We start from the raw sequence: 26,466 nt of genomic DNA, 5'->3' as shown, positions 1-26,466 counted from the left end.
GACTCTGGGATCATTACCTGAGCCGAAGGAAGAGGCTTTAACACACTGAGCCACCCAGGTGGCTCAACAATCCTTCATCAGCAAGCCCAAGCATATGATGTTTCCAAGCAACTACAAATCTAATGTCAAGAGAAAATACAGGGAGTGCATTATGTGTTGTGAAATATTGCAAGAGACAGGCATAACCTAGGTTTTGTGATTCTAAGTGTTTGCTTTCTAAATGATCACTGATTTCTGGGCCCTGGGGAGGTCATTGTCTAGCCCTGAGCAGGGCACTTGTTCCAGCCCCATATACTTGAGCTAATTAGCCACAACTACATTTCACACGAGGGTTCCCTTTGTGGTGATAGTTAATATTCGGCAGGAGAATAGACACTCTTTATTCCTTTAATTGTGTTTTCCTAATTAAATTGCAAATAGTAATTGCTTCTTACTCTTGAACGAGAGATCTTAGATTTCATTATTGGGTTCCTATGCTCACACTTTATCTTAACTATTTTTAAAATCTTGACACAACTAAGTAATCAAATAAACTTTATGTCATAAACATATTTTGGATAAATGTAAAATTTCCTATTTGACAATAATCCTCACAACATGGTTATCTAATAGTGTTTGATGTATGATTATTATAAAAGGGGTAAGAATAATACTCTTCAGTGTAACTATACAAAATGAAATGTACCATACCCTTATCTTTGAACCGCTGTTTCTTGTTTCCTAATCTTTAAAAGGGAAGAAATTTCGTCTATTCTTCTCTACTTAAAGAAAGATGATGTTTAATTTAACCCTCTTGGAATAAACAAAAATATTATAGAATAAATTCTGCCAAATAAAGGTATCATATTAATAATATAATTATTTACAAGGTAGCTATCTCATAACAGATCAGTAAAGATGATGAGATTTGTAGCATGTGGAATTTTAAAAATGGAAGAGACCCCAAAGGTGGTCTGGCTCAAATTCATTTAATAGAGGGATAAACAAAAGTGCAGGAGTAACAGATTACACCTATTTTAAAGTTTTTCTTTGATAGACTAAGATTTTTTTGTTTTGTTGCTTTTTTATGTTCAGAGTTTTATCTAAATTTTAGTTAATGTAGGGCCACCTGGGTGGCTCAGATGGCTAAGAGTCTGCCTTCATCTCAAGTCATGATCTCAGGATCCTGGGACGAGTCTCATGTCAACCCCCCACTCAGAGGGGAGTCTGCTTCTACCTCTGCCTCTCCCCACTGTTTGTGCTTGCTCTCTCTCTCTCTCTCTCTCTCTCTCAAATGAATAAAAAAAATTCTAGTTAATGTATAGTGAAATATTAGTTTCAGGTGTAGGACAAGTACCTCCTTAATGCCCAGCCCGCCCCAGCCCGCCCCCCCCATCAACCCTCAATTTGTTCTCTGTAGTTAAGAATCTTACAGTTTGCCTCCCTTTCTTTTTTTTTTTTTCTTTCCTCTCAGTTCATCTGTTTCGTTTCTTAAATTCCACATATGAGTATAATCATATGGTATTTGTTTTTCTCTGACTGACTTACTGTGTCTTCTTTATCCACTCCTCAGTCGATGGACACTTGGGCTCTTTCTATAGTTTGGCTATTGTCGATAATGCTGCTGTAAACATCAGAGTGCAGGTGCCCCTTCAAATCCATATTTTTGTCTCCTCTGGGTAAATATCTAGTAGTACAATTGCTGGGTCGTAGGGTAGCTCAATTTCTAACTTTTGAGGCGCCTCCATACCGTTTTCCAGAGTGGCTGTGCCGGTCTGCACTCCCAATAGACTAAGATTTTATAACAAAGTACCATTAAAGAGGGAATATTATTCAACTCATTTAGAACACATCACAAGGGTGAGACAACTAACATCTTTTATAGGGGCTCCAGATTGTTACAGAAGCTTCTTTAAGTATTCTTCATAGATCAGTTTTTCCAGATCCTTTGCCATCCTGATTGCCCTTAATAAAATCTTAATTGTCAGTATCCTTCTCAAAATCCTAAATTCTCAGTCCCATTTTCACCACTACGGGGACTGTGGGGTTGGTGAACCTTTGAAACCTAGGCGGATCTAAGTAATGCAAACCGAAAGTACATCTGTTTTTGGAACCCCGGCACGAGCTAAAACCCCAGGCCTCAGCTAGGTAAACTGCTTTACAACAAGGGGTGTCTCTTCTTTTTGTCTGCACGTGTCCATCTCTCCTACTTCTGCAACAGCACCCCAGTTTCCCTTGGGGGAGTTACCATGTCATCATTGGAGAGAACCCTGGAGGGACAGTCAAGCCAGATGGCCCTCCCTCCCCTGACCAAGATGTGGGCATGTGACTCACGCTGGACCAGACAGCCACTTTCTCTCTGGCATTTTGACCAGAGCCGACTGTCTTGAGTGGGGATGCGGAAAGACACTTATGGTGTCCGAGATCCTCCAAGTGATTCTGTTATGGGAGCTCCCAAACCCTGGTTCTTCAGCCTCTCCTTTCATTCTTTGAGTATACCATGCGTTCCCAATAAAATCCTTCTTTTTGCCTTCTGTTAAAACAAAGTCGGTTTCTGTGGCGACCAACCAAGATCTCCACATAGCACCGCTGGCCTCTGGGCTACTTTCTGCTTGGTTTCCCTTTGTGATTTCTGCCCTTCATCCTCTCCCATCAGAGAAGGGACTGTGTCCACGCTGCTCACTGCCAGAGCTCCAGAACGGAGAATTGTGTCCATTACATGGGACGCTCTGAAGAAATAGATGTTAGATGCATGACTGACACACCATTCCCTAAATAATCCTGTTGTTTTGACAACTTTGTCAACATACTTTGACAAGTAGCTTGGGATATGAAACCAAAGAAAAGGATTTTTTTAAGATAGTCTGTTTCTTTATAAACACGAATTCATGAAAGAAAGGGAGGACAGAGTATTGGAGGGTCCGTGAGAGAGCGTTTAAGAGCTGGTCCTCGCTAACTAAATGCAGGTCCTGTTTTCCGCCAGATTAGCCTCAGATCTGAGCAGCTGGGCAAAGGATGGAGCAGACCTTGGGACTGAGTGGGTGGTCCAGCTCATTGCGCCTTGGAGGAACTGGGCCCCCGGGTGGGGGGGCGAGGGGGGCAGAACTGCAGCCGTTGTGGCCACAAGCACCCTCCCCCAATCCCAACAAGCCAGGGTGAAAGTGGTTCAGCAGAAATGATCCGTATAGAAATGGCTTTGTGTTTCTGAACTTGCTTTGTAACCCAGGGTGATTTTACTATGGGCCTAAAGCCAGTCGTGGTTTAAAATGAATGAGGAGAAACAGTAAGAAAGCAAAGAGACATGATGGGATGGTGATGGCTTGCAGACCAAGATAATTAGATAAATACAGAAGATGCAGGCACAGTAAGGAGATGCTCAAAGGCTTCCCAGCCCCTGATATGATAGACACAAAACGGGAATCAGTAGCATGGCGGAGGCCTTTAAAAGGACTATCGAGAGGATAGAGAGTAAAAGCCCTATATTAAAGAAGAAGCCTCAATGAGCTCTTAGGCCTCGCAGAGGCCTCACCAGAGATGCCCATTGATAATGACTAATGTGAAGTGAATGTCTGTCGTGTCCCAGACTTGAACTATGCTGGGGAATTTGCATGCATTTTCTTATGTGCCTGCACAGTCTTCTGGGATGGATACCACCACAATCTCCCATTTTGCAAGTTGGGGAAAGTGGGGTTTAGAGAGGTGCTCAAGGCCACACAGCTAGCAAGAGTTCAAGTGGATAGAAAGAGATGCTAGTCTGGAAAAACGGATAAAAGAGAGAGGCTAGTAAGTCCATTTATCAGTCCACATTATGACTGTGAAGGAGAAATTTCTGGAAAAGATTATGCAAGGAGAAAACCAGCGTGGAGTCTAATAGGATTCAAACTGCCCAGCTTTAGTGGGGACATGGATGTGTCCTGAGCCCTCGCAAGGGGCTCATTTACCACCTCTTCCCCTCTCTGTCGGTTGCTTTCAAACCATTCCCCATCTACCCTCAACCAATAACACCTGCCATTCTTCTGTAGTGGCTTAATCTAAGAAACTGCCATGAGTTCTGTGGGTGTTTCACTAAAAAAGAACAAGAAGTGTTTACTTCAACCTGTTCTCAGAAAGCAATCATGTCTCCGAGTCTTGGAAACTTGACTTTACCCTTGACCCAGAGAAGCAAGAACAGGTCTTTGGAGTAGCCCTAAGTTTGCAGGAAGAGAGGGCATGACCCTGTAATACCAAGAAGATCCTCTAAGGAAAGAGTCTCTCAAAATGCTGTCCCTTAGAAAAAATAATTATTTTGACCCTTTCAAGTGGTTCCAGGAGGTCAAATCTATTTTCATAATAATATGATGTTCTTTTTCACTTTCAAGCTCTTGATCAACAATGTACATGGAGCAGTCCAGAGGCTACCTCCTGCGGGAAATCACAACACAAAAGCAGAGACAGATATCAGAATCTAGATATTAAGGTGATTTACAAAAAGGTAAAAAAAATTCTTTTTAGTAAGCTTTTTTGCCTTTAGAAAATATTAATTTTATGCACAAAAAAACCTGTTACTTATTTGAATATATAATGGGCTTGTTAATATTTTTTAATAAATTAATAAAAATTTTGAAACTTTCTCAGTTTTCATTTCTGGCATAGTAAATATTGACCGCCATAACCTCCACAGACAAGAGCTCTTGGGAGTGCTCTGTAACCTGTAAAGCAGATGTGATGATTTCCATGAGGGCTGGAAGCCTGAGCCCTGCTTCCATGCGTCCTGTTGTGGCTGGACCCCCATCAAGATGAATGGATGTGGAGGCTGGAGTGTAAATCCACAAGGCTCGGGGTCACCAGTGAATGTCTGCCATGGTTATACAGTCACCAGTGGGGAGGCCCAGTGGGTACCATGGGCACCACTCCAGTCCACCTGAGCAGCCAGCTGGACTGGACATCCACATTGTACAATGGAAGCACAATCTGGGATAATGAGAGCCAGTAATCTACACCTCTGAGACCATGTAAATCCTGGAATTCTGTCAGACAACTCAATACAGGAGGGTTCCATGAGTCCCAGTAATTACCAACATCGGCTATGCCACCAACCAGGAAGTGGGGACTTGGAGCCAGATTTGGTGTGTCATAAGACAAAAAGCCATGTTTCGTGCACCTGAACATGATGAAACAAATCCCTACCTACTGCACACTTTCTTTCCACACTGCTGTCATCTTCCAAACTTCCTGTCTTGCTCCATCATTTATTGAAGACTCCGCGTTCTGGCTCAGTCTTCCTTTCTGCTTCTAGGCTGAGGAAATGAAACATCTTTTAGAATGACCACAAAAACCTAAGTCTTCTATTGTCTTGACCTCTTATCAGCAGCAACCTTCTCCTCGGTGGCCTTTACACTCCTTTCCTCGGCCATGACCTGGACCTTCCCATCGCCTGGACCTACCCATCCCCTAGAATCCTAGCTCCAGCATCCATGTTATGACCACACCCTCATCCTCCTGGCTGGATGACCCAGTTATTTTCTCAGCATCAGTTCTTTCCCTTTGTCTGGCCCTCTAGCCCCTTCACCCTTCTCCCTCACCCCTATCTACCTCTCCTGTCAACACTCCCTTCCTAGCTTAGACCCAACATTTCACCCTGTCAAACATCTCTTGGCATTCTCAACAGGCTCACATCATCGTCTCTCCATCACAGCCACCTGATAAAACCCAAGCCCTGCATCACTCCCAACTATTGGTCTTCTTGATGCTCTTAAGCGCTGAGGAAGAAAACCACACAACCCTGCAGACTGTGGTGTCTGACCCAAACAGGGCTCACAGCCTTTCCAGCTAATTCTGCCAAGTTGCTTTCGATTGTTGATTCTTGATTCTCTGTTGATTGTTGATTCTCCTTCTCCTCTTCCACGCTGACTACCTCAATCTCCCTCTTATTTCCTCAAAGCACTAACTCCACCACTGTCCTCTTCACTCTTGGGTGATGATCTGGCCTCTCACTTTTCAAAGAAAATAAAAGATAATGGAAAGGAATCTCATAAACTTTCTGCATCACTCCCACAGACTTAGTTCCAATCATATCTACCTCCTTCCCTCAGTTACAGTAGAGAAGACCATCTCTTGTTCAAAATCCCATCTCTTCTTTCCTCACAGACACATATCTATCAGTCACCCCCCTCTCTGTGCTGTATCTTCAGCTTCTACCTCCAGCAACACATAAATCTCAGTATCTGAAAATAAAGAGAAAGGAAATCTCTCCCGAGCCACACCCTCCTCCAGCCATTTTACCATATTTCCCTTTGTCACTTGTCTGTACTCCTTCTCCTCTTATACTATACTCCTAATCTGGCTGAAAGTCAGCAGATGTGTATATCAATTACAAGTCTTTATGTTCAAGTAAGAGAACTCTAACTGCCTTAGGCCAACAAGGAATCATTAAGAAAGAAATAGAGCAAAAGTCATCAAGAATCTGGATGACCAGGGTCAAAAGAAATGAAGAAACCAGGACAGCTCTAGGGGGTTGGTAGCAACAACTATTCAACAGCCTGGTCAGAGCCCCACTTTTGAAGTGAACGAACTTTGGACACATTTCCCATTCTTGTATCTCTGCTTTGAGATCCAAAGTCCCAGGAGACTACCCAGAATGCACACAATGGTGAAGGAAGTTGTCTAAAAGAAAATGAAAGTGCTATAATAAAACTATAAATATTTATTTATAAATAAAACGAAAGGATACTGGGTGGCAAAAATAAAAAGCAAATGTCCACTTCAACAATGTTCAAGCTTTTTTAGCTGACATCTTTGCAGTAGCGAACACTGCTTATTTGTGGTTAGGAGACCAAATGTGAGCTCCATGAGGACTGCATCTCCAGAATCTTGGACAGAACTTACTACATAGAATGTGCTCTCTTGTTGAATGTCGACCACTCATCCTCTTGAAATCCTTTCTTCCTTGGCTTCCATGATATCATGCTTTCCTGACTTTTCTGAGTTAGTCTCCTAGATCTGGTGTAACAAATTACCACAAACCAGGTGACTTTAAACAACAGAGATTTATTCTCTCACTGTCTGGAAGTCAGAAATCTGAAATCAAGGTTCATCAGGGTCACGCTCCCTCTGGGCCCTAGGGAAGAATCTATTCCTGGCCTCTTTCAGCTTCTGGTGGCTCCACGCTTTCCTTGGTTTGTGGCCACATCACTCCCTTCTCTTCCCCCATCTTCACATCATCTTCTCTGCATATATATAATCTCCCTCTGCCTTTATCTTATAAGGACACTTGCAATGGCATTTTTCCCTCATGCAGAAAGTCCAGAATAATCTCAGCTCAAAATCCTTAACACCCTCCTACCTCTCTGGCCATTCCTCACCCTTGTTTCCAAGCTTCTTTGCCTGGACCTGAAATTTTGGTTCTCCCCAGAATTCTGTTGAGCCCCATTCTTTCTCATTCCCCACCCACCAAGATCTCCATTACCAACTACACATTGATAATTTTTAAATCAATATCTTTAGATCAGAACTTTCTCCTGAAAACTAAACCCATATAACCAACTATTAGAAAATTCGGCTTGGATCTTGGGTGTCTCAAAGAAACTCTAAATGTAAACATCCAAAAATGAGCCCATTGTCTTCCCCCAAAACTATCCTGTTCCTGTGTTCCTGTCAGTTAATGGGACCAATTATTTAAGCCTGAACCTTGATGTCTCCCTCAGCTTCAAATCTCTCATACAGTCAGTCCTAACTCTTGGTAATTGCACCTGTGAAATATCTTTCCAATCTGCCCAGATTCCACACTATCATCTTCATTCAGGACAACCTCCTACCAATCTCTCTGGTTCTAGTCTTAGCTTATTTCAACTAATTCTATCACTATGGCCAGAACGATCTTTCCAAATCAAGAGTCTGATCCTATTACTCTCCTTGCTTAAAAGCTTTCAATGATCCCCCAGGGCAGACTGTATTTTCCAAAGACGTTTACGGTATCTTCCATCCCACATGATCATTAGTAATATCACCCTCTCCCTCATCAAGTGGTAGAAGCGACTTCCTCTCCACCTAGAACTGGGCTGGTCTGTGGGACTTGCCTGTAACCCATGGAATGCAGCCGAAGGGATGCCCCAAAATTAGAGTAGAAGGAGCTTGCAGCCACTGTTCCTGTCAGAACTGCTGACTCACAGAATCTCTGCACATAACAAAACGGTCATTGTTTTAAGCCACTAAATTTAGGGTGCTTTGTTACACAGAGCTAGATAACTGAGACATCCTCCAATATCTCCAAGGTAAAATCCGAACTTACTGATCTGTCCTTCATGACTCCCCCACCTCCTCCAACTGCAGCTCTTGCCATTTGCCCACTGCAGTGCACCCTCCAACTCTACCAACCTCCATGAATCTGTGAATTCTCTGAACAAGCCATGTGCCCCCACCTGCGAGTTTTGTATGCTTACAGCCACCCTGATCGGCTGATGCATGCCCTCGCAGTCTCTCTCTTCCATTTCCACTACAAAAGCCAGAGAGGAAAACACCTTCACCCAGCCTTCTTGGCAGCCAGAGGTGGTCATGTGTGACCCTGTCTGACTCATGGATAATGAGCCATCATCTGCGGGGAGCCTCTAGGAAGGCTTCTGCTTTCCTGATGGAAAGGATAGACATTGCTAATGATACTTCCCCATTTGTTGTGCCTTCTAACACAGAAATGACACTAGGGTGGCCACAGTGATCTTGCAATTGTGAGGAAATGCCAAGAGAATGGCAGAGACGTGCAGAGATCCTCAAGATGCAGAACCAACGCCAGCAGCTAACTATGCCAATGCCCTGTGATGTGACAAGAAATCAGCTTCCGCTGCTTCAAGTCAGTCTTAATCAGCCCCTCCTCCTTGAAACAAAAATCATTCCTAACTGACAGCATGTGATTCCTTCTGCCTGGATACTCTGCCCCTTCCCTCTATGTCTTTTCCATGCTTCCTGTCCAAGCCGAGGTTTTGGCTCCTCCAGGCAGCCTTCCCTGTCTGCACCCACACCTGATTACTGTCCCAGGAACTTCCCCACAGCATCTTGTATTTCCCTTGCTCTAGCATTTATCATATAATTTTTTTCTTTCTTTCTTTCTTTCTTTCTTTCTTTCTTTCTTCTTTTTTTTGTGTGTATCCCACTATGTAATAGGCTGAATTGTATCTCCCTCCCCACCCCGAATTCATATGTTGACATTCTAAGCCCTAGAACCTTAGAATGTGATTGTATTTGGAGATGGGGCCTCTAAAGAGGTATTTAAGGTTAAATGAAGTCATGTTGGTGGGCCTTAATCCAATATGACTAGTGTCCTTAAAGAAGGAGAAATTTGGACGCAGACACAGAAAAAGAAAAGAGGTTGTGAAAATGCCTTAAGAGAATGACTATCTACCAGCCAAGGAAAGAGGCTGCAGAAGAAACCAACCCTGCTGACACCTTGATCTTGGATTTCAAAATCCATGGGGAGGAAATTAATTTTTGTTATTTAAGCCACCTAGTCTGTGATATTTTATTATGGAAACCCTAGTAAACTAATAGACTGGCCAATATGGCCAAGTTGATGGGACATCACTGCCTTGATTTGACTATGTTATGTAAGACTCCATCAGAGCTGCAGAGAGTCTCCTGGCCTCTAAGACACAAACAGCCATGTTGTGGACCATCTATGGAGAAAACCAGATGACAAGGAACTACAAGGACATCTAGCAACTGAAGGTGGCCTCCAACCAAATGCAAGTAAGAAACCAGGGCCCTCAACTCTATAACCAAGAGGAAGTGAATTCTACCAATGGCCATGAAAGCCTGGAATACAATTTTGAGCTCCCAATGAGAACAATGCCTGGTTGATTCCTTGATTACAACCTTGGGGAAAAGAAGACCCCACTAAAACATGTGTGGACTCCTGACCCATGAAGAAGGTGAGATAATAAATGAGTATTAATTATGGGGCACCTGGGTGGTTCAGGTGGTTAGGCATCCAATTCTTTATTTCAGTTCAGGTCATCTCAGGGTCGTGAGATCGAGCCCAGCCTCAGGTTCAGCAATCAGTGGGGAGTCTGCTAGAGATTCTCTCTCTCCCTCTCCCTCTGCTCATGAGCTCTCTCAATCTCTCTCAAATAAATAAATAAATATTTAAAAATAAATAAATAAGTGGCTAAGTTTGTGGTAATTTGTTATGCAGCAAAGAAAATGAAAAGGTGTCTGATGATGAGATTTCCATTTCCTGGTAGGGGAGATGGGGAACTGGTGGTATCCATATGACTCCATGCTAGGAATGTTTCACTGGAAACTCAAGAATCACATCGAGACCAAGAGGAGAAAGGAGAATGAGAAATATAGTGCAACTCTCTACCACCCCAAAATATGTTTTCTTCTCAAGGTTTGATGGGTAACTAACCAGTATAATATAATTTGGGGAACACTAACAAGCTATCAGCCCCTAAATTTTTGCCCCCACCTACCTGTCCTGACTTCTAAGATATCCATCTGCAAGGCAAGGAAATCTTTATGCAATAAGAAGCATTCTGAATCCTTATTTAAAATGCACAAGCCTGGGCTCCTGGTTGGCTCAGTGGGTTAGGCCTCTGCCTTCGGCTCAGGCCATGATCTCAGGGTCCTGGGATCGAGCCCCACATTGGGCTCTCTGTTCAGCAGGGAACCTGCCTCTCCCTCTCTTTCTGCCTACTTGTGATATCTCTCTCTCTGTCAAATAAGTAAATAAAATCTAAAAAAAAAAAAAAACACAAGTCTGAGCCTCAGCCCACTTCCAAATCTCAGTCTACATTTTTAACCAAGCGTATCAGCTGATGGTACCCCTAATATTTGTTTGCATCTAGGAGCTATCCTTTGAGGAACACTGCCTTATACACCTTTAGGAGACATGCACATTGCAATTGGAATGATATGGTCAGTCTCTTGGACATGTAGTTTTTTTAAAGATTTTATTTATTTATTTGAGAGAGAAAGAGAGAACACAGGTTAGGGGAGGGTCGGGCCAGAGGGAGAGGAAAGGAGAGAATCTCAAGCAGAACCACATTGAGCACAGAGCCCAACTCCAGGCTCCATCCCAGGTCCCTAAGATCATGGCCTGAGCCGAAATCAAAAGCTGGATGTTCAGCTGACTGAGTCACCCAGGCGCCCCTCTAGGACACGTAATTTATTTGAACTGTCTTGAGGAGAAAGCTACCCTCCCTACTCTGTCTCAGAGCTCATATGGGAGCTGCTTCTCGCTCTACAACGTCCCTGGTCGGGACTTACTGCCAGGTTTTCTGGCTGCCAAGGACTTCAGAGGAGTGTTGCTGATTCACTCCATCCACACTCCACCTCCTCTTGCCCTCACCTTCCCTGCTGTATGTGGATTTCAGATGTCTGACCAGTGAAGCTGAAGGACTTCCAAAGGGCAGCTGTCCCTTATGTTTCAAACTAAATACGAGAAATGCTATCAACGCCCTCTGGCAAATTGAACCAGCTTGGGCTGAAAATTGTGTAGGCACTTGCTCACAAGTTTGTTCTGCTTTTCACCCAGAAAACTTGAAACTGCTTCCTCCAAATATCATGACCTGGGATTAATCAGCATTTTGGGGAGAGTCCAAACATCTCACTGAAAGACTTTTTTCCCTTGGTTTGAGCTACTTTGTGTAATAATATATGTAGAGTCTCAGGGAAAATGATGTTTGAAAACAGTGGCGGTGAGGGGCACCTGGGTGGCTCTGTTGGTTAAACATCTGCCTTCAGGCTCAGGTCACAATCCCAGGAACCTGGGGATTGAGCACCTGTGGGGCTCCCTGCTCAGCCCGGGGTCTGCTTCTTCCTCTCCCTCTGCCCCTCCTCCTGTTTGTGCTCTCTCTCTTGCCCACTCTCTCTCAAATTAAGAAAGAAACAAAGAAAGAAGAAAGAAAGAAAGAAAGAAAGAAAGAAAGAAAGAAAGAAAAGAAAAGAAAAGAAAAGAAAAGAAAAGAAAAGAAAAAAAACAGTGGCTATGAGATGGGCTATAGGCTGAGCTTGGTCTCTCCCTGACCCCAAAGGATAGAATTAATTGTGTGCTAAGAGGAAAGGAAGTTTTTTGTCTCTGAAAATTAATTTACATCTTGGACAAGTATTAATTTTGCCAATTATGAGACCAAACCATATGGAAAACTTTGTGCTTCTGCCAGTGACTTAAGAAAAAAAAATAACTTAAACCTTTGCATTTTATTATTAGAACCAGAGAGTTTTTTCTATATGAAATCACCACTGAAATAATAAATTACATAGGACATGTAATTCTCATTTATTGCAAAATCCAGGTCTATAGAATATTCTGTACTAACAATAAAAGCAACAGCCATCTCACATTTTTGTTTAACTCTACAATTCACAAACCCATTTTACGTAACCTCACGGTTATCCAGTGAGGCAGACAAGGAAGAGAACAAATGAAAAAGAGCCTCAAATTTAGACCTCTCTGCTTGCCCCACGTACTTCCACTCTTTTATATCTATTCTTAGGCTCCTGGAAATGACCCTGACGATAGTTTCTTCTGGCCCTAACTTTATTTTGTTACAGGAAGAGAAAACAATTTTGAGACAAATCAACGCATTAACCTTCAGAAGGAGAATTATTTGCATTCATGTCTTTTTCCAAAAAGGCATTTAATTTATGACTAAGTTACCCTGTTTGTGTTGTTGCTACTTTGTTTTGCTTTGGTCTCTTTTCCTTCCTTCTGAGTCTCCCCAACCCTGCAATCCACAGTACTCTGGGACAGAATGGATCAGTGACATAAAGGTGTCAGGCCACCAGTGAGCAGTTGTAGTTAACAACTGCCCCCCAAGTCAGGAAACTTATTAATTAGTAAGGGTTAACAATATGTTTTATCTTCAATTATCTCAAAGATCACTGTCCATCCACTTCATGGCTCATGTAGAATCCCATGGCTCATGTAGATTAGGGTATGATGCTAAGCAAAATAAGTCAATCAGAGAAAGACAAATACAATATGATTTCACTCATATGTAGAATTTAATCTACATGATTACATTCTTTTAGATTGAGAGCAAATTTATGAGTAAAGTCCATGGCTCAGTCAGCCTTTGGTCCCACAAGATCTAGTGAAGTACGTGGCTACTCAATAAATGTGTGGTAAATCTGATTGGATTGGATTGCAAAATTCTAAGTCCTGCCAATGCAGCAATAACCAAGGAGACCAGATGTGGTATGACATATCGCTAAGTCAACCAAACATCCCTGGCTGGTTGGTTCTTCTCATGGACTCCCAGTCAATTCCTTTGCCTATGGTACTCGTGCAACTGCACTGCCCTATATACTTCTCTCTTTCCCTGACCAGACTATGAGAAGATAGGAGGCCAGAGAAGGGATGAAAATACCCAAAGAGACTTCCTTGCACTTAAAATGGCTCATCCTGGCCTATTTGTATCCAGAACTGGCTTTCTGGTATCCAGAACTGAATATTCTTCAGTGACCGTCTATCATTTATAAGTATCAAGGTGCATACAACCATCTTACAGAAAAACAATCTATGTATCTAAAATGCTTCTATTTCTGGTCAATATTGAAACCTGAATTTTTATACAGCTATAATCAATGATTTATACTATACATTATGAGTGGGTTCATTTTTTACTGACTGTAATCTATATACTTGTGACATTAATGGTTACACAGAACTTTATTATATTGATGTATCATTATTTGCTTAACATTTGCTACGCACTGCTTACTTAGGCTGCTCCAAATTTCACTGGCATAAATTAAGCTATGATAAACATATTTGTGTAAACTGTCTTCTTTGTATTTTAGTTTTCCTTAGATTTATTTCTGCAGACTATATTCCTAGTAATAACATTAACAAGGCCAAGAAATGAAAGGGCAGGCACACACATACATATAGCCATGTTGTTTTACAGAGGTTGAGAACAAATTTTTGGTTTGTATTTGGCACCTTTTTTAAGGCAAGACTTTTATTTTTTTTTCAAAGATTTTATTTATTTATTTGAAGAGAGAGACCAAGTAGGCAGAGAGGCAGGCAGAGAGAGAGAGAGGAAGAAGCAGGCTCCCTGCCAAGCAGAGAGCCCAGTGCAGGACTTGATCCCGGGACTCTGAGATCATGACCTGAGCCAAAGGCAGAGGCTTAACCCATTGAACCACCCAGATGTCCCAAGGCAAGACTTCTAAAAATCTTACTTTAAAAAAGTTGAGGTCATGGAGATTCCTCAAAAAGTTAAAAATAGAGCTACCCTATGACACGTCAATTGTACTACTATTTATCTATCCAAAGGATACAAAAATAGTGATTCAAGGGGGCACATGCACCCCAATGTCTATAGCAGCGAGGTCCACAATAGCCAAACTATGGAAAGAGCCCAGATGTCCATCAACAGATAAATGGATAAAGAGGATGTGGGGCATGCGTGCGCGCACACACACACACACACTGGAATATTACTCAGCCATCAAAAAGAATAAAATCTTGCTAATTGCAATGAGGTGGTTGGAACTAGAGAGTATGATGCTAAGCAAAATAAGTCAGTCAGAGAAAGAAATACCATATGATTTCACTCATATGTAGAATTTAAGAAACAAAACAGATGAACATAGAGGGAGGGGAGGAAAAATATAAAAACAGAGAGGCAAACACCATAAGATACTCTTGACTATAGGAAACAAATTGAGAGTTACTAGAAGGGAGGTGGGTGGGAGATAGGGTTACTGGGTGATGGGCATTAAGGGCACTTGATGTAATGAGCACTGGGTGTTATGTGCAGTTGATGAATAACTAAATTCTATCCCTGAAACTAATAATATACTGTATGTTAACTAAATTGAATTTAAATAAATTTTTTTAATTTAATAATTAAAAAGTTGAGGTCTTTAGGGTGCCTGGTTGGCTCAGTTGGTTGAGCATCCAACTCTTAATCTCAGTTGAGGTCTTGATCTCAAGGTTGTGGGTTCAAGCCCTGCACTGAGCTCTATGCTGGACATGAAGATTATTTTTTTTAAAATTGAGATATTAGAATTTAAGGATTGGAATGGAAGACTTTTAAGAGGTCATTTATACCGGCTCCCCCAAGAATTCAAAAAGATGCCTTCTTCATCACAATTTTATGTTGTCACAATCTGTTGTGATATGTAGTTTAGGTTGAAGTATATGAAGAAAATCTAAACACACAAATATATAATTATAAAAATATAAGTATTTTAATCATCTTTTCATATAACTTTTGGTGATACTACCAGAAATTATGACAAATGATTAGTTGCAGTGTAGAGTTTGAATCTATATCAGTAAAATTTTCATTCTCTGTTGTGTTAAAGTTAATTGATCTGTCTTGCACTTTGAATGATACTTTTACTTTTACTTGATTTTGAAACATCATAAATAGGTCAATTGGAAAATTTGGGTTCACTAGTAATAAGAGATCCTTCAAATGTAAACATATGTTTTCTATAATTAAAAAATCACATTGGCCCAGGACAAGATGGTTTCACTGGAGAATTCTGTCAAACATTTAAAGAAAAGTTAAAACCAATCCTTTTCAAACTCTTCCAAAAAAATGGAAAAGGAGAGGACACTTTCAAAACTAATTTTATGAGACCAGAATTACAATCATAACAAGATCTGACAAAGATATTACTATAAAAGTAAACTATGGATCAATATCTATGATAGATATTGATGCAAAAATCCTCAACAAAATACTCAAAAAGCATATTCAACACACATTCAAAAGATCATATACTATGACCAAATGGTATTTATTCCTGGAATCAAGGATAGTAAAATCAATCACTGTAACACACATTAACAGAATGAAGGACAAAAACCACACAACCACCTTAATCAGTGCAGAAAAATCATATGGCAAAATTCAATAGCCTTTCATCATAAAAACACTCAATAAACTAGGAAAAGAGGAAATTACCCCAACATAATAAAGGCCACTCTATAAAAATCCCATAGATAATGTCATACTCAATGGTGAAAAACTTTCTCTCTAAGATAAGGAAAAAAGCAAGGATGTGCATTCTTGCCACTTCTATACAACACAATACTAGATGTCCTTGCCAGAGCAATTAGACAAGAAAAAGAAGTAAAATCACCTAAATTAGAAAGAAAGAAGTGAATCATCTGTGTTTGCAGATAATATGACCTTAGGAAACCCTAAAGATTACACACATGCACACACACACCTGTAAAACTAATAAACAGATTCAGCACAGTTGTAGGATACCAAATCAACATGCATAAATCAGTTGCATTTCTATTAATTTGTATACACTAATGAACAAGTGAAAAGGAAATTAAGAAAACATCCCATTTACAATAGCATCAAAAATTAAATATTTAGGAGTAATTTTTTTAGGATTTTATTTCTTTTTTTATTTTTAAAAAAATTTTATTTATTTTTTAAATTTCTTTTCAGTGTTCCAGAATTCATTGTTTATGCCCCACAACCAGTGCTCCATGCAATACATGCCCTCCATAATACCAGCCACCAGGCTCACCCAACCTCCCACCCCCTACCTCTCCAAAACCCTCAGATTGTTTTTCAGAGTCCACAGTCTCTCATGGTTTGTCTTCCCCTCCAATTTCCCCCAACTCCCTTCTCCTCTCCATCTCCCCATGCCCTCCATGTTATTTCATATGCTCCACAAATAAGCAAAACCATATGATACTTGAGTCTCTCTGCTTGACTTATTTCACTCAGCATAATCTCTTCCAGTCCCGTCCATGTTGACACAAAAGTTGTGTGTTCATCCTTTCTGATGGAGACATAATACTCCATAGTATATATGGACCACATCTTCCTTATCCATTCATTATTTAGGAGTAATTTAACCAAGGAGGTAAAAGACTTGTACACTAAAAACTAAAAACAAAATAATGAAAATTTCAATGTAAAAAGAAAATTTTAAAGACACAAATAAATGGAAGGACATTCCATGTTCATGGATTGGACAACTTCTTATTGTTATAATGTCTGTGCTACCCAAAACAATATATATCTCACTGCAATCCTCATCAAAATCTAAATGGTATTTTTTGCAGAAGCAGAAAAAAAAATCCCTAAAATTCATATGGAATCTCAAAGGACCTCAAATAGCAAAAACAATCTTGAGGGAGAAAAAGAGCAGGAGGCCTCACACTTCCTGATTTCAAAATATTACAAAGATATGGTAATCAAGAGAGTATGGTATTGACATAAAGACAGACCTATAGACCAATGGAATAGAATAGAGAGAGCCCAGAAACAAACCCTCACATATCTGATCTTAAATGATGGGGAAAGGATAGTATCTTCAGCTAAATGTATTGAGAAAACTGGACACTCTCATGCAAAAAAAAAAAAAAAAAAAAAGAAAGAAAGAAAAGAAGTTGTTGAATCCTTATCTTATACCATCTGCAAAAATTAACTCAAGATTGATTAAAGAGCTAAATGTAAGCCCTGAAACTATAAGACACCTAGAAGAAAACATAGGAGGAAAACCTCATGACATTGGACTTGGATATGAAACCAAAAGCATAGGCAATAAAAGCAAAAAATAGGTAAATAGGACTACATCAAACTTTAAAACTTCTGTGTGTCCAAGGTAACAATTAATAATCAATAGAGTGGAAAGACAACCTGTAGAGTGGGAGAAAATATTTGCAAACCATATGCCTGATAAGGGGTTAACAACTAGAATACATAAAGAACTCCTACAACTCAACAGTAGAAAAACAAAAAATCAAAATTTTAAAATGTGCAAAGGACTTGAGTAGATATTTCTCCAAAGATGATATACAAATGCCCAACAAGCATATGAAAAAATATTGAACATCACTAATCATCAGGGAAACGCAAATCAAAACCACAATGAGATATTATCTCATACCCATTAGGATGGCTACTATCAAAAGAATAAATGGAAGACAAGTGTTGGCAAGAATGTGAAGACACTAGGACACTCGTGTACTCTGGCAGGAATGTAAATGGTGCCACTGTTCTGTGGCTCCTCAAGAAATTAAAAATAGAATTACCATGGGATCCAGCACTTCATTTCTAGGTATATATCCAAAAGAATTGAAAATAAGATTTTTGAAAGATAGGTGTTCATCGCAACACCATTCACACTGCAAGTCCTGTCACTTGTGTGCTTTGAAATGACAGGGTCATGTCATTCCTTCTCAAGAATACGAAATACTCAGGTATTCAATTTGACTGCTAAGCATTCTTTAAATAAAACTGGTGCCCCACAGGAAAAACAAAGCAGCTAGTGGAGTTCACATGGCAAACAACCGAAGCACTCATCCATCATATGTCAGTGTACAGCAGAAGTGCTTTCAGTGCATTTCCATTTCAGCACAGAAAATACTAAAAAGACATGTAGTCAAGGGATGATGTTTAATAAACTCAATTTTTACTGCTTCATCGAGGATGTTCTTAAGTGAAATGCATTTTTTTGAACCAGGAGTCCACGGTAGTGAAGAATACAGTGGCTACTGGTATGGCTTGGGGCCACTGCCTCATTTCAGAGGTAATCATCACTGTACCACAACAGCTATGGTAATCACCATAGCCCTTTAGAATTTACAAAGTCAATTTTTCTATGACTCCCATTTAATACTGACCATAACACTTATCATCATTCATCCTTAACGGATCAGGGATCCAGAGCTTGAGAAATTTCCCTCCAAGTCTTCAAGGCTATCAACTGGCAGAGCCAGCTCTTCTGACATAAAATCCCACCATATTTTCACTAGGGAAATCACCTCTTATCCCATGACGTGGCCCCTCAGAGCCACACACGGTACAACGTTGTGAAGGAAGGTCGTGTGTCTCAGGGCCTCTTCAGTTCTCTTTCCCCTTTCTTGAGACGGGACGTGCTCCTGCTTCCAGACGTTTGTCCCATCCCTCCACCCGTCTTCATTCTCCTCTCCTGAAGCCTTCTTTCCTCTGCCTCCCTCAATAGCGACATTTGTTCCATGCATGTGAGTTTGATAAAGCATGTCCTCATTTATCATCTCCTTTGAATTTTTTTAAATGGTATTAAGTTTTTTATTTGAATTCCAGGGGCATTAACTTTTTTTTTTTTTTTCATCTCCTCTGGATTTTGATCTTCAAACTACTTGTGAAACAGTTTCCCATTCCAACCTCCCACAAGGGAAAGGTACTCTGAGGGGGTCATTTGCCCAAGTTCTTATAGCTCATCTTTCTAGGGTCTAAGGAAAGGGTTCCTAAAGATCGTTCCAATCTCTAATAGACTAAAGGTTTCAAGGATGGATAACTCCTTGACATGTTCCTTCCAAGAACGTGCATTAGCTCTACAAAAGAGAGGTTTAAACAAACAAACAAACAAACAAACAAAACATTTGTGTCTATGAAATAAGTTTCCAATCTTAAGAGTCTTGCCTAACCTTATCATTTATGCCTCTCCAGGAGAATAACTACACGGACATCTGAGGCTGAACCACGGAGAAATACAAATGATCATAAATTTGCAAGCAACGCTTTCATGACTATACATTTTTGCAAATTTAAATAAAGAAATCTAAATATTTACACTCAAGAGGGACAATATCATCCACAGCCTACCTTCTGCCTCACGATGACATCTGAACGAGGCATGTGTCCTCCTCAGAGGCTCCAACCCCCAAGAATAATACAGTATGTAAGTTTGGTGGGATACCTGCGAGAGCATTGACAGAAACTGGTCGAAGAGAATTTAACAAACACGTTCCTTTCATCGCCACAGAACATTCTGTAGGATAGCTAAATGCCCAAACTAAACCAAGAAGAGTTCAAAGAAAAAAGCCGAGGAGCCTAAACCTGGAAGGCCGAGCCTTTGAAGTTCTTTTCCAAGGCTGTGGCCCGGGGAAGGAGTCCTTTAAACTGAGGAAACAGGAAGTACCTAGATTAAAAAGTTTGTGACATTTCCTAGAGGGGGGGGGGTGATCTTTCTGGAAGCGCTCTTCCAGGAAACCGGTCCTTTCCCACCTAGATGCTGAGGTTTCCTGAGAAAAAGTAAATAACCTCTCCTTGCCACCGTGTGGAGGATCAGCTAGTCAGCGAAAAGCTGAAGGAGAGCTGGCCCCCTTCTAGATGTTATCGGCACAAAGGAAGGGGAGGGGCAACTTTGAAGGAAGGGCGAGGGGAGAGAAGGGCGGCCTGAAGAAGGTGGGAGAGCCGGCCGGTAGCTGAAGGCACTCGCTGCAGCACGTGCGCCCCTCGGGGCCGGGCTCCACGCTCCCGCGGAGCGCCGAACTGGGCCCTACGCACTCCGCAGGGATGCCTCCCTCGGGGCCTGGGGCGGGACATCCAGTTAAGACACGCACTGGGGGAGGGGCGCCTGGGTGGCTCAGTGGGTTAAAGCCTCTGTTTTCGGCTGGGGTCCTGGTCCCAGGGTCCTGGGATAGAGTCCTCCATCGGGCTCTCTGTTCGGCGGGGAGCCGGCTTCCTCCCCTCTCTCTGCCTGCCTCTCTGCCTGCTTGTGATCTCTCTCTGTCAAATCAATAAATAAAATCTTAAAAAAAAAAAAAAAAAAGACACACACTGGGGGACTGAGCCCTGGAAATTAAGCCATTCTCATAGGACTCCAACTGTCTCCTAGACGCACCGAAGCACCCGGGCCAGAGGGCAGCGATTTTGCGTGGACCACAGGTGTCCCCTGGTGGAGGCGTGCTTGAACAGCAACCCTTTGGGCGGGGGGCTGGGCAAGCCGGGCGTGGCGGGGGAGGTGGGGGGAGTATACCTCCAAGATAGGATGCGACTTGTTTTACACGTAGCCTTAGTCCATCTCCCCAAATATCAGCTTACTTAGTTAAAATATGCTAGCTGCATATATATATATACACACATATACACACACATGAGTGTACACATATATATGTGTACATACATATATGGACACACACTCTGCTTCTCTTTTAAAGATTACTTCCCCCACTCATGTTCCGCTAAAGCAGACTTCCCATGGCATTTAACCAGTTCCACTCTTCCCCTGGTTGTAGATCACTCGGAGGTCTCTCTTTCTCCATATTTTACCCTTCATGCTCCTTAGATACCCCCTTCTCCAGCTTCTCCAGCTTTGTCTGTCCCCTGAAGCCCCAGGATGCTTCTCCTATTCTTATCGGGTATAAACCCAGCTTGGCTGATACCTCCTCTTCCCAGGCCCCTTCTGGTCAATCCTGCCAGGCCTGGGACAGAGGCAATGTCATGCAGGGAACACATCAAGATTTCTTAGTGTTGTTTATATTTGCCCAAAGCTTCAGATACATTGCTGGTATGGCCAAAGGGCCCTCTTTAGTCACAGGTGAGGCCATGAATGCTCAGAGGGTCCGTCTGCATGGCTTATAAACTTACAAACTGATATGACTCTCTTATAAACTCAGGGCATATGAGGACAGCCAGGCAATGGCTCAGACGTCCCAAAAGTGGAAAAGCCGATGAGAACAAGGGAGCAAACACGTTTCCATGCAGGGTGTTTGTTTCTGAATATATGAGATTCAGCATCATTTCTGAATAAACTGAATAGACGGTATTTTTAGAGAAGCAATGTTAGTACTTGCCTTAAACCAAGAAATCTGATTTTACATTTGTAATAGTTAAGAGATAAAAAGAGACGCTATTTTCCTTGTAGTAAGTCTATTTCCATACCTATAGTTATTTTTAGGGACCTTTTCCATAGAGAACTGAGATAAATGTGGAGTTTCTCAGAAGTGTGAAGAACAGTTAATAATGTCTGCTGAATCCTGAAACATTTGGAGGTCTCACAAAAGAAGACTTGTACTATTCTTTTTTTTTTTAAGAAGCAGATTTTATTTATTTATTGAAGAGAGAGAGAGAGATCACAAGTAGGCAGAGCAGCAGGCAGAGTGGGGGAAGCAGGCTCCCTGCTGAGCAGAGAGCCCAATATGAGGCTTGATCTCAGGACCCTGAGACCATGACCTGAGCCCAAGGCAGAGGCTTAACTCACTGAGCCACCCAGGTGCCCCAAGCCTTGTACTATTCTTTTGATAATTAGAAAAGCAAGTAGGAAATAGAACTGAATAAATATATATAAGATAGGAAAAACTAGTCACTGTAAATTTAAGAAACAAGGTAATTCTTTTAAACTTCCACTGTAAAATACATCTCAGACCAAAAAAAAAGTACTAAATTTAACCCAAAAAAATCTCATCTTAGGTATCAGAGGCATGCCCTTTCTGGCAGAGGGTCAGGGCATGCAGGAAAATGTGGGCATCTGAAAGATGGGTTATAACATGTATTAAAGAACTAAGGCAAGCCTCAAATTTATTTGGCCCCCAGAAAAAATGTTTGTTTCTTGGAGAATTTCTGGGAAATGACATTAGATCATTCTAAAAAATAATCCCTGGGCGTTGCCTTGTTGACAGCCAGCATAAACACTGCATCCCCCTGGATCAAAGCAACGACCCCATCAAAGAAAAATTAGGCAACACCAGGAATTCAATCTTTCAAGTGATTAGGTAAATGCCACAGAAAGGAGAGGCAAGCATAGGATTCTGGGAAGGAGGTGGTAAATTTGTTTCTAAAGCTGAGAATTCAAAGCACATTTTTTAAGTTTTTTTGTTTGCTTGTTTTGTTTTGTTTTTGAGAGAGGGAGAGACCCTGAGGGAACACAGGCAGAGGGTGTGGGAGAGGAAGAAGCAGGCTTCCCGCTGAGCAGGGAGCCCAATGCAGGGGTCAACCCCAGGACCCTGGGATTATGATCTGAGCTGAAGGCAGATGCTTAACACCTGAGCCATCCAGACACCCCTTAAAAAGAAATTTTTTTAAATAATCACAATAATAGTAGTAAACTAGTCTTTACTGAGCATTTTGGAGGTCCCAGCACTAGCAGCTACAACCGTCACACATACTATCTCATTTTTGCCTCACAGAAGTCCTCCTGTAAGGCAGGTACTAACATTAGCTGCACTTGATAGCTGAGGAAGTGGACACACAGAGAAGTCGGAAGGCCACAGAGGCAGTCTGCTCCACGGTCTGACACTCGGCTGGGCTACGTTGCCTCCTTTTTGGGCTGCTGAGGATGCTGACACTTCTAAGTATTTGCTAAGTAAGAAGCACTCTTCCAAGTATTTTCCAGGTAATAACTCACTGGATACTCACAGTAGCCAAGGAAAGATACACTGTTGTAAGCCCGTATTACAGATGGGACATGGGGGCCCAGAGAGACCCAGGACCTCATAGCGAGTTAAGTGCCGCACTGGAATTCAGACCCAGGAGATCTGAGCTCCAAAGCCAAAATCTCAGTCACTTCCTAACACTACTGCTCATGTAGAACAAGAAATCGGTTTCAGTGTCCGCGAATGGTTTCTGAACGGCACCCTACAGAAGTAAGTCAACAATTGAAAGCAAGAGGAAGAAAGTTTTCTTTATGCACATTCATTTCAAACCCAGGAAGGACTAGAGAAAAATGTGGTAGGGAAGGGCCACAAGATGACTAGATTTTACATTATCAGCTACTGGTGATGTCAGCAGATGGGACATGGTGAGTGGAAGATTTTGGAGCGGGATTGGTTGATCACGGAGTCGAAGATGCGGAAGGCCACGACAAGGAGGCAGCAAAGCAGGACCTGAGATTCTGTGCCGACCACAAGGATCCAAAATTAATTACTAAATGGGACAGAAACAATAAAATAACCAAGTTGTACTACTTAATTCCTCCCCCACCAAAAAAAAAAAGAAGAAGAAGAAGAAAGAAAAAAAATGCTTACTTCAGTGCACTTGAGTTAATCCTCCTTCTAAAGAAGACTGTATGTGACCCTATGGTTTACTGCATCTGTTTAACCGCTGCACCCAGTACAGGTGTGACCTTGAGAGAGGTGATGGAAGCATGAACAGGAATGCATTATAGACATTTAAAGTTAATTTTGTTAATAAATATGTTTGAAGTCCTTACAATGTACGAGAACTAATTTCAGCTCTTAACTGAACTAGGAGCCAGCCGTTTGCGATGAGGAAGTGATTCCTAGTGGTGGTTATAACAACAGTTTCCTTCTACTTGAAAGAACTTGCCCCTCCTTCCCACCCCCTACCTCACAACAGAAAATGAAGACCATACCAAACAGACCCAAAAGTTGTTTTCCTAGCAGTTTTGGGCTTGTGGATGATGGATTACACCATCAGCTGAATGCCAGTGGACCAGTCAGCAGAAAATAGGTTAGGCTGTAGGAGCAATCCCCCCAACCACAACACACACACACACACACACACACACACACACAACTCTCAATGGCTTAACACAACAAAGGTTTATTGTAGTTCATACTACATGTGCAGTGTGGATTACAAGATGTGGTGATGAGGGCACTCTTCTTATTGGCACCATCCAGGGTCCCCGGCTGCTGGCTGCTGGGAAACCCCCCACCCCACCCCACCCCAGGGAATGCTTCCATGATACTAGAGGGATGGGAAGCGAACTGTGGATGAGCTCTTAAGGTTGCCTCCTGGAATAGCATACAAGTCCCACCCACATGAGTGGCCAACAGAAGTCACATGAGATACCTAACTTTAAAAGAGATGACAAATTACAAAGTTAGCAGGTGCCCGGAAAAGGAGAGAACTGGACTGTTTAATTAGGCACAGCCCAAATGATTATGAGGTTGAGTAAGGGCAATTTGATGCCAGAATCAGGACCTTTTGATTATCAGAAAGGGCCGGCCCCCTTTGTGGATCTCAAACTAAAGGCCTGTGTAAAGAGTAATTTGAGAGGATAATAGGTAATGTTTCCATAGAGTGGTTTCTATACAGGGAATAAACCCAGTGGAGCTGGTAGTTGTCAGTGAATAGAGAGACAAGAACAACAGAAACCCATTGCTGAAGAACTTGCAACTGAATCCTGAAGTTGCCAGATGCCCGTGGACCGGCGGTCTCAGAGGGAGGGGCATATACGGATGTTAGGTAGAGGAGACATCTGAATCTATTTTGCAAGCAATCCTCTGACACTGAATAAAATATGATTCTTTAAAAAATTAAAAATTTTTTTAAAAAAACGCAAAAACAGGAGTCTTAATGAAAGCAATCAGGTAAAGGGCAAAAACTCTACTCTGGCAGAATTTGGCACGTGGCCGCAACCTCTCCACCCAGGACTTTATGACTTTGACCTTGATCTTTGACTCACTGAATTTCCAAAATTCCTGGTGATATCGATGCCAGAATACGAGGGCAAAATGAACTTTCATTCCTGATAAAATGTAACTAACACCTGGGGCGCCTGGGTGGCTCAGTGGGTTAAAGCCTCTGCCTTCGGCTCAGGTCATGATCCCAGCGTCCTGGGATAGAGCCCCGCATTGGGTTCTCTGCTCCGTGGAGAGCCTGCTTCCTCCTGTCTCTCTGCCTGCCTCTCTGCCTACTTGTCATCTCTGTCTATCAAATAAATAAATAAAATCTTTTTTAAAAAAAATGTAACTAACACCTTTTGTGAAATACAAAATTCCTGGCAGGCCACGAATATGGGAAGAAAAATGAGAGCTCATCATGAGAGGGACGTGTTCATTGTGCTGCCGATCCCCCCACCCCCCAGAGGAGGTTGTTATCTGTAAGGCCTGGATTTCTCTGTAAATTGGGAACACTGTTGTCTTAGACGAAGCTGTTGAGTTACCCACCATCTATGCCCGTCCCACTGCTTTCTATAATCCCACTAGAAAGCATAAAGCACATTTTTAAATCTCAAAACAAGGATTCAGCTTGACTGATAACAGAGCAAACAGGTGGACGGCTGAGAAGGTGAGGTTATTAGGTAGGGCCCTCATCCTGCCCCAGCGTAGGGCTTTCTGCTCTCAGGCTAGGAGGGAACGCAAAGCACCAGTTTGCCTCTCCTGCTCTAACTCTGACTACACGCCGCTCCGCCCCCCTCTGCCCCGCCCCGTGCGGAATCAGCCTCACCTCTGAATTTCATCCAAATAGAGTCCCAGGCTCCGCCCCAGACATGCTAAATGGCAACCTGCCTTTTAACAATTCCCCAGGTGATATGTAAGCGCTCTGAGGTTTGTGAAGCTTTGTTCTCCAGAGTTTTAAGCCACTCCTGAAAGAAGCTCTCTATCGAACAGAAGAAGGAAGAGGGGTCAACTTTTTCTGGCCCTGCCTCCCTTCCCATCTTGCTGTCAAACAGTCAAATTAACACCAAACACCCAGCTAATAATTCTCCTGCCTCAGAGCCTTTTAAAAAACAGTGAAAGACAAATGCCATATGATTTCCCTTATATGTGGAATCTAAAAAAACAAACAAATGAAAAGCAGAAGCAGACCTATAAATATAGAAAACAAACAGTTGCCAGAGGGAGAGGGGCAAAATGGGTGATGGGGAGAGTGCAGATGAAGGCTTCCAGTATGGAAGGAGTAAGTCACCAGGATAAAAGGTTCAGCACAAGGAATCTAGTTAATGATATTGTAACAGCATTATATGGTGGGGTGAGGGTGAAGATACTTACCAGCATAGTATAATGTATACAGTGGATGAATCTCTATGTTGTATGCCTGAAACCAATGTAACCTTACGTGTGAACTGTAA

General features: G+C 41.9%; 2 long non-coding RNA genes across 2 annotated transcripts; both read right to left on the bottom strand.

Annotated features, from left to right (window-relative positions):
- Positions 1–1,631: 1,631 nt before the first annotated feature.
- LOC123386972 lies at positions 1,632–19,784 on the bottom strand. Its single transcript, XR_006603563.1, has 3 exons — positions 19,530–19,784; positions 5,146–5,255; positions 1,632–4,380 (listed from the first exon to the last, which is right to left on the bottom strand). It is a non-coding gene; the product is annotated as an uncharacterized LOC123386972 (long non-coding RNA).
- A 3,525-nt stretch (positions 19,785–23,309) lies between these two features.
- LOC106003942 lies at positions 23,310–23,850 on the bottom strand. Its single transcript, XR_001176713.2, has 2 exons — positions 23,672–23,850; positions 23,310–23,570 (listed from the first exon to the last, which is right to left on the bottom strand). It is a non-coding gene; the product is annotated as an uncharacterized LOC106003942 (long non-coding RNA).
- Positions 23,851–26,466: the final 2,616 nt, after the last annotated feature.

Source organism: Mustela putorius, unplaced genomic scaffold (genome assembly GCF_011764305.1).
Source record: "Mustela putorius furo isolate JIRA1106 unplaced genomic scaffold, ASM1176430v1.1 tig00003942_pilon_pilon_pilon, whole genome shotgun sequence".
Taxonomy (NCBI): domain Eukaryota; kingdom Metazoa; phylum Chordata; class Mammalia; order Carnivora; family Mustelidae; genus Mustela; species Mustela putorius.
This window is presented reverse-complemented; position numbering and strand designations above follow the sequence as displayed.